Source organism: Macaca mulatta, chromosome 16 (genome assembly GCF_049350105.2).
Source record: "Macaca mulatta isolate MMU2019108-1 chromosome 16, T2T-MMU8v2.0, whole genome shotgun sequence".
NCBI classification, from domain to species: domain Eukaryota; kingdom Metazoa; phylum Chordata; class Mammalia; order Primates; family Cercopithecidae; genus Macaca; species Macaca mulatta.
Window position 1 is genome coordinate 20,388,910 of NC_133421.1, and position 8,168 is coordinate 20,397,077.

An 8,168-nucleotide genomic window follows, 5' to 3' on the forward strand; every position below is an offset into this window, starting at 1 on the left:
CCACGTCAGCCTCCTGAGTAGCTGGGATTACAGGTACATGCCATCACGCTCGGATAATTTTTTGTAATTTTTGTAGGGAGGGGGTTTCAACACATTGCCCAGGATGGTCTTGAACTTCTGGGCTCAAGGGATCCACCTGCCTAGGCCTCTCAAAGCGTGGGACTACAGGTGTGAGCTACCACGCCCAGCGGTTTTCTTTTCTTTTCTTTTTTTTTTTTTTTTGAGACGGAGTCTGGCTCTGCCGCCCAGGCTGGAGTGCAGTGGCACAATCTTGGCTCACTGCAGCCTCTGCATCCCGGGTTCAAGCAATTCTCCTGCCTCAGCCTCCCCAGTAGCTGGGATTACAGGCGTGCGCCACCACACCTGGCCAATTTTTGTATTTTTAGTAGAAATGGGGCTTTCACCATGTTGGCCAGGATGGTCTCGATCTCCTGACCTCGTGATCCACCCGTCTCGGCCTCCCAAAGTGCTGGGATGACAGGCTTGAGCCACCGCGCCCAGCCAGGCCGGTTTTCTTAATTACATTTTTGAATTGTTCCTCGCTAGTGTATAAAAACACAACTGGACCGGGCGCGGTGGCTCATGCCTGTCATCCCAGCACTTTGGGAGGCCGACACGGGTGGATCACGAGGTCAGGAGATCGAGACCATCCTGGCCAACATGGTGAAAGCCCCGTTTCTACTAAAAATACAAAAATTGGCCAGGTGTGGTGGCGCACGCCTGTAATCCCAGCTACTGGGGAGGCTGAGGCAGGAGAATTGCTTGAACCCGGGAGGCAGAGGCTGCAGTGAGCCAAGATTGTGCCACTGCACTCCACCCTGGGCGACGGAGGAAGTCTCTGTCTAAAAAAAAAAAGAAAAAAACATTGACTAGCAGTGGTAAAAGTGAACCTCTGTGTCTTGTTCCTGATCTTAGGGGGAAGCTTTTAGTCTTTCGCCATTAAGTGTGATGATAACTATGGGTTTTTCACAAATACCTTTTATCATGTTGAGACATATCCCCTCGTTTCACAGTTTTCTCTGTGTTTTAATCATGAAATGTTAGAATTTCTTAGATGCTTTTTCTTTCTTTTTTTTTTTTTTTTTTTTTTTTTTTTTTTTTTTTTTTGAGACGGAGTCTCGCGCTGTCACCCAGGCTGGAGTGCAGTGGCCGGATCTCAGCTCACTGCAAGCTCCGCCTCCCGGGTTCACGCCATTCTCCTGCCTCAGCCTCCCGAGTAGCTGGGACTACAGGCGCCCGCCACCTCACCCGGCTAATTTTTTGTATTTTTTAGTAGAGACGGGGTTTCACTGTGTTAACCAGCATGGTCTCGATCTCCTGACCTCGTGATCCGCCCGTCTCGGCCTCCCAAAGTGCTGGGATTACAGGCTTGAGCCACCGCGCCCGGCCTAGATGCTTTTTCTGTGTCAGCTGGAATGACTGTGTTTTTCCCTTTGTTCTACTAATGCGGTATAAGACTTTAATCAATTTTTTTTTTTTTTTTTTTTTTTTTTTTGAGACGGAGTCTCGCTCTGTCGCCCAGGCTGGAGTGCAGTGGCCGCATCTCAGCTCACTGCAAGCTCCGCCTTCCGGGTCTACGCCATTCTCCTGCCTCAGCCTCCCGAGTAGCTGGGACTACAGGCGCCCGCCACCTCACCCGGCTAGTTTTTTTTTGTATTTTTTAGTAGAGACGGGGTTTCACCGTATTAGCCAGGCTGGTCTCGATCTCCTGACCTTGTGATCCGCCCGTCTCGGCCTCCCAAAGTGCTGGGATTACAGGCTTGAGCCACCGCGCCCGGCCTAATCAATTTTCTTATATTAAACCATCCCCTGCATTCCTGGGGTAAATCCCTCCCATCCCCTCAGCTGCAGCACCTGATTAAAACCTTCTTCCTTGGCAATAATCATTGTCTCAGTGGTTGGCTTTCTGTGAGGTGAGCAGCAGGCCCTAGATGGAACCCCTGGTGTTTTAGTAACACTAGGACGGCCAGTAGCCTCCAGACACTGGAGGAGTCGAGGAAGGATCCCCCTTCGAGACTTCAACACTTTGATTCCTGACTTTGAGCCTCCAGAACTGCGGGAGAGTAATTTCTGTTTTGACAGAGTTTCACTTCATCACCCAGGCTGGTGTGCAGTGGCACAATCTGGGCTCACTGCAACCTCTGCCTCCTGGGTTCAAGTGATTCTCGTGCCTCAGCCTCCTGAGTAGCTGGGACTACAGGCATGCGCAAACACGCGTGGCTAATTTTTGTATTTTTAGTAGAGATGGGGCTTTACCATGCTGGTAAATCCAGGATGGTCTGGATCTCTTGACCTCATGACCTGCCCGCCTCGGCCTCTCAAAGTGCTGGGATTACAGGTGTCAGCCACTGCCTGTGGCCTTGGGAGATTTTTTTTTTTTTTTTTTTTTTTTGAGATGGAGTCTCCCTCTGTCACCCAGGCTGGAATGCAGTGGCACGATCACAGCTCACTGCAAGCTCCGCCTCCCGGGTTCACACCATTCTTCTGCCTCAGCCTCCCGAGTAGCTGGGACTACAGGTGCCCGCCACCACGCCCGGCTATTTTTTTGTATTTTTAGTAGAGACAGGGTTTCACCTTGTTAGCCAGGGTGGTCTCGATCTCCTGACCTCACAATCCGCCCACCTCGGCCTCCCAAAGTGCTGGGATTACAGGCATCAGCCACCGCGCCCAGCAAGAACTACACTTTAAAGATGTATGTATTAATGGATAAAGAAAGATCTACTATGCCAACACTAATCAAAAGAAAGCAGAAGTCTCTATATGAATTTCAGACAGTACAAACTTCAAGAAAGGAAAGTCATCAGGAATAGGCCAGGCACAGTGGCTCACACCAGTAATCCCAGCACTCTGGGAGGCCAAGGCGGGCAGATCACCTGAGGCCGGGAGTTCGAGACCAGCCTGGCCAACACGACGAAACCCTGTCTTTACTAAAATACAAAAATTAGCGGGGCGTGGTGGCGCTCGCCTGTAATCCCAGCTACTCTGCAGGCTGAGGCACGGGAATCACTTGAGCGTGGGAGGCAGAGGTTGCATTGAGCCGAGATCATTGCACTCCAGCCTGGTTGACAGAGACCCTGTCTCAAAAAGAAAAGAAAAGGAAAAAGAAAAGTCATCAGGGATAAGTACAGGGCATTACACAATTATTAAGGAGTCAATGCTCAAAGAAGACATAACAATCCTTAACATGTATGATCCTAACAACAGGACATCAAAATATGTGAGGCAGAAAGCGATAGCACTGCAAGGAGAAACTATTATAGCTGGCGACTTCAGTGTCCCTCTATCAGAAATGGACAGATCCAGCAGGCAGAAAATCCGTAACTCAGTAGCACCCTCTATAACTGGATATAATGGAAACCTATAGACTATTTCATACAATGACAGCAGAAAAAAAAAAGAAAAGAAAAACACTTTGGTTTTTCCCGTATCTTAAGCTGGAGAGCAGTGGCACGATCACAGCTCACTGCAGCCTTGAACTCCTGGGCTCAGGAGATACTCCCACCTCAGCACCCTGACTAGTTGGGACTACAGGTGTGCACCTGGCCAATTTTCTTTCTTTTTTTAAAATTTTTTTCATCATGGATGGACCTCAAAATGTCATAATTTTTTTTTAATTTACTTTTCTGTAGAGATGGGAATCTTGCTATGTTGCCCAGGCTAGTCTTGAACTCCTGGCCTCAAGCAATCCTCCTACCTGGGCCTCCCAAAGTTCTAGGATTACAGGTGTGAGCCTGAGTCACCATGCCCAAACACAAATTTTTTTTTATTGTTTGAGACGGAGTTTCGCTCTCGTCGCCCAGGCTAGAGTGTAATGGCACGATCTCAGCTCACCGCAACGTCTGCCTCCCAGGTTCAAGCGATTCTCCTGCCTCAGCTTCCCGAGTAGCTGGGATTACAGGCATGCGCCACCATGCCTGGCTAATTTTGTATTTTTAGTAGAGATGGGGTTTCTCCATGTTGGCGAGGCTGGTCTCCAACTCCTGACCTCAGGTGATCCACCCGCCTTGGCTTCCCAAAGTGCTGGGATTACAGGTGTGAGCCACCCAGCCCGGCCCAAATAAAATGTTCTCTCTCTCTCTCTCTCTCTCTCTCTGTGTGTGTGTGTGTGTGTGTGTGTGTGTGTGTGTGTGTGTGTGTGTTTCTTTCTTTCTTTCTTTTTTTTTTTTTTTTTGAGACACAGTCTTGCTCTGTAGCCCAGGCTGGAGTGCAGTGGCGTGATCTGGGCTCACTGCAATCTCTGTCTCCTGAGTTCAAGCGATTCTCCTGCCTCAGTCTCCAAGTAGCTGGGACCACAGGCGGGTGCCAACATGCCCGGCTAAGTTTTTGTATTTTTAGTAGAGACGGGGTTTCACTGTGTTGGCCAGGAAAGTCTTGATCTCCTGACCTCGTGATTCGCCCGCCTTGGCCTCCCAAAGTGATGGGATTACAGGCGTGACAAATAAAATGTTTTTTAAAGTATCTGTAGGCTGGGCATGGTGGCTCATGCCTGTAATCCCAGCACTGTGGGAAGCCGAGACAGGTGGATCACTTGAGGTCAGGAGTTTGAGACCAGCCTGCCCAATGTGGTGAAACCCATCTCTTCCAAAAATACAAAAATCAGCTGGGAGTGGTGGGCATGCGCCTATAGTCCCAGCTACTCGGGAGGGTAAGGCAGGAGAATCGCTTGAACCCGCGAGGCGGTGGTTGCAGTGAGCCAAGATGGCACCACTGCACTCCAGCCTGGGGGACCAAGCGAGACTCCGTCTGAAAAAAAAAAAAAAGCTGATTTTTAATTTTACTAAAGAAACATAAAAGAAGTACGTATAGCACCCAAGAGTGATTAGGAGAACACTAAATTGCTTTCCTTTGTAACTCTCTTTAAAGAGAGCCAACTACACTGTTGGCTGTATCGCATTGCTCAAAACACAGGAACAGCAGATGTTTCGAATTAGGGAAACTCAGACTCCTACTACTATCAAATGCTACCGATTCCAAAAGTGGTAAGTTTAAAAAAAAAAAAAAAAAAAAAAACGGGAGCACGTCGGGCACGGTGGCTCATGCCTGTAATCCCAGCACTTTCGGAGGCCGAGGCGGGAGGATCACGATGTCAGGAGTTGGAGACCAGTTTGGCCAATATGGTGAAATCCCGTCTCTACTAAAAATACAAAAAAGTAGCCGGGTGTGGTGGTGCGCGCCTGTAATCCCAGCTACGCAGGAGGCTGAGGTAGGAAACTCGCCTTGAAACCGGGAGGCAGAAGTTGCAGTGAGCCGAGATCGCACCACTGCACTTGAAGCCTGAACGCCACAGCGAGACTCCGTCCAGGGTTGGTGGCAGAGAAGAAAAAGTTCAACTTAAAAAAAAAAAAAAAAAAAGCGAGGGCAGAGGAGGTAGCGGGCGGGAAGAAACGAAAACATAGGTAGAACATACCACAGCATCACCTCTGTCAAGATTAAAATTGAAAAATCACCGAGACGAAACACCAGGTTTACCAATGCAAAAAAAGGGAACAGAACTTGCCCATAGATGAAATGAGCTCATTAATGAGGTGAAATAAACCAACCAACAGCTACTAAATTATTATCTGTCGTCAGACCATTAAGAAAGGAAACCGCTCAGACCGCGTCCTCTCCCTTTTGCTCTCCAAAGTGGAGAGAAGAACGACCATCTACCGCAGACAGCCGGCGCACCGAAGCCACGCCAAAACACCGCTTCGCACTCAGAACAGAACACTACGCCTCTTCCTCCCGGTTTTCCGCTGCTCTACATGTTGAGAGAAACTTCCGTAATAATAAACTGTAGAAACGACCCCTGGAACTCCAGTCTTAAGCTTTTACGCCCAGCCTCTGCTGGGTCCACATCCGCCACACACTTTTAACTGATGGCGAGATACTTTCGCTATTTCCGATTCCATTAGGAAATAAATAGGAAAATCGTTTGGCAGTAACATCTTTTCCAATATCATGACTTAATGACATCATATTAACGTTTCAGGTGGAAACGTAATTTTAAAAAACTTTTAAAAGTTAAATTAACGTTTTAGGTGGAAACGTAATTTTTAAAACTTGTTTTAAAAATGTATTTAAATTAAACTAAATTAATTTAATTTAAGGAATGCTTAATTAGCATAATACTGAATGACAGCCAATCACAACCTGAAGTTTTAAAGTGGGACGTGTTTGTTCCTGGTGTGCTGTGCCCGCCTGTAATCCGGTAATCTCAGCGTTCTGGGCTCCCACGCCCAGGCCCAGGCGGGAGGATCCTTTGTTCTATGAATTGGAGACCAGCTCAGGCAACATAGCGGAATCCGGTCCCTACCAAGGGGAAAACAAAAATAATAATAAAAGTAAAAATCAGGCTGGGCGCGATGGCTCACGCCTGTCATCCCAGCACTTTGGAAGGCCAAGGCGGGCGGATCACCTGAGGTCGGGAGTTCCACCAGCCCAAAGTGGAGAAACATCCTCTCTGCTAAAAATACAAAATTAGCTGGGCGCTGTGGTGCATGTCTGTAATCTCAGCTACTTAGGAGGCTGAGGCAGGAGAATCGCTTGAAGCCAGGAGGCAGAGGTTGCCTGAGCCGAGACTGCGCCATTGCACTCCAGTCTGGGCAATAAGAGCAAAACTCCACCTCAATAAATAAATAAATAAATAAATAAAATGAAATAAATTAAAAATGAGCTGGCTGTGGTGGCACCGCCTGTAGACCCAGCTACTCCGGACGCTGAAGCGGGATGATCGCTTGCGCCAGGGAAGCTGGCTGAGTTCGAAGCTGCAGTGAGCTTTGATTGCTCCACTGCACCCCAGCCTGGGAGACAGAGTGAGATCTTGACTCTTAAAAACAATTTTTTTAGGGGGGATGGTATAAAATAGACGTAAAACGTACCATCTTAACCATTTCTCACACATACAATTCAGGGGCATTAAGTACATTCATGTAGCCATTGGTATGTAACCATCAGCATTATTTATCTCCAGAACTTTTTCGACATCCCAAACTGAAACTCTACCCATAAAACAAACTTCCCTTTCCTCCCTCTGCCCAGACCCTTGTAAGCACTCTTCTACTTTCCGTCTCTATGAATTTGATTCTTGTAGGTACCTCTGTAAGTGGAAATATGCAATATTGTCTTTTTGTGTCTGGCTTATTTCACTTATATTTGTTTTCAAGGTTCATTCACGTTGTAACATGTTGCAGAATGTCACTCCTTTTTCAGGCTGGAGTGCAATGATGCATGATGTGATGGCTCACTGCAGCCTTGATCTCCAGGGCTCAGGTGATCCTCCCACGTCAGCCTCCTGAGTAGCTGGGATTATAGGCACATGCCATCACGCTCGGCTAATTTTTGTATTTTTTGTAGGGAGGGGGTTTCAACACATTGCCCAGGATGGTCTTGAACTTCTGGGCTCAAGGGATCCACCCGCCTAGGCCTCTCAAAGTGTGGGACTAGAGGTGTGAGCTACCACGCCCAGCAGTTTTCTTAATTACATTTTTGAATTGCTCCTTGCTAGTGTATAAAAACACAACTGGACCAGGCGCAGTGGCTCACGCCTGTCATCCCAGCACTTTGGGAGGCCGAGGCGGGTGGATCACGAGGTCAGGAGATCAAGACCATCCTGGCCAACATGGTGAAACCCCGTCTCTACTAAAAATACAAAAATTAGCCAGGCGTGGCAGTGTGCACCTGTAGTTCCAGCTACTGGGGAGGCTGAGGCAGGAGAATGGCTTGAACCCAGGAGGCAGAGGCTGCAGTGAGCCAAGATCGCGCCACTGCATTCCAGCCTGGGCGACAGAGCAAGACTCCCTCTCAAAACAAAACAAAACAAAACAAAACATTGAGTAGCAGTGGTAAAGATGAACATCTGTGTCTTGTTCCTGGACTTAGAGGAAAAGCTTTTAGTCTTTCACCATTAAGTATGATGATAACTGTGGGTTTTTCACAAATATCTTTTATCATGTTGGGGCAAATCCCCTTGTTTCATAGTTTTCTCTATGTTTTAATCATGAAATTTTTTTTTTTTTTTTTTTTGAGACGGAGTCTCGTTCTGTCGCCCAGGCTGGAGTGCAGTGGCCAGATCTCAGCTCACTGCAAGCTCCGCCTCCCGGGTTCCCGCCATTCTCCTGCCTCAGCCTCCCGAGTAGCTGGGACCACAGGCGCCGCCACCTCGCCCGGCTAATTTTTTGTGTTTTTAG

General features: G+C 48.0%; 1 non-coding gene across 1 annotated transcript; it reads right to left on the reverse strand.

Annotated features, from left to right (window-relative positions):
• Positions 1-5,587: 5,587 nt before the first annotated feature.
• On the reverse strand, positions 5,588-5,804 carry LOC114673358 (small nucleolar RNA U3). The gene has a single exon (XR_003724066.2). It is a non-coding gene; the product is annotated as a small nucleolar RNA U3 (small nucleolar RNA).
• Between the last annotated feature and the right edge of the window lie 2,364 nt (positions 5,805-8,168).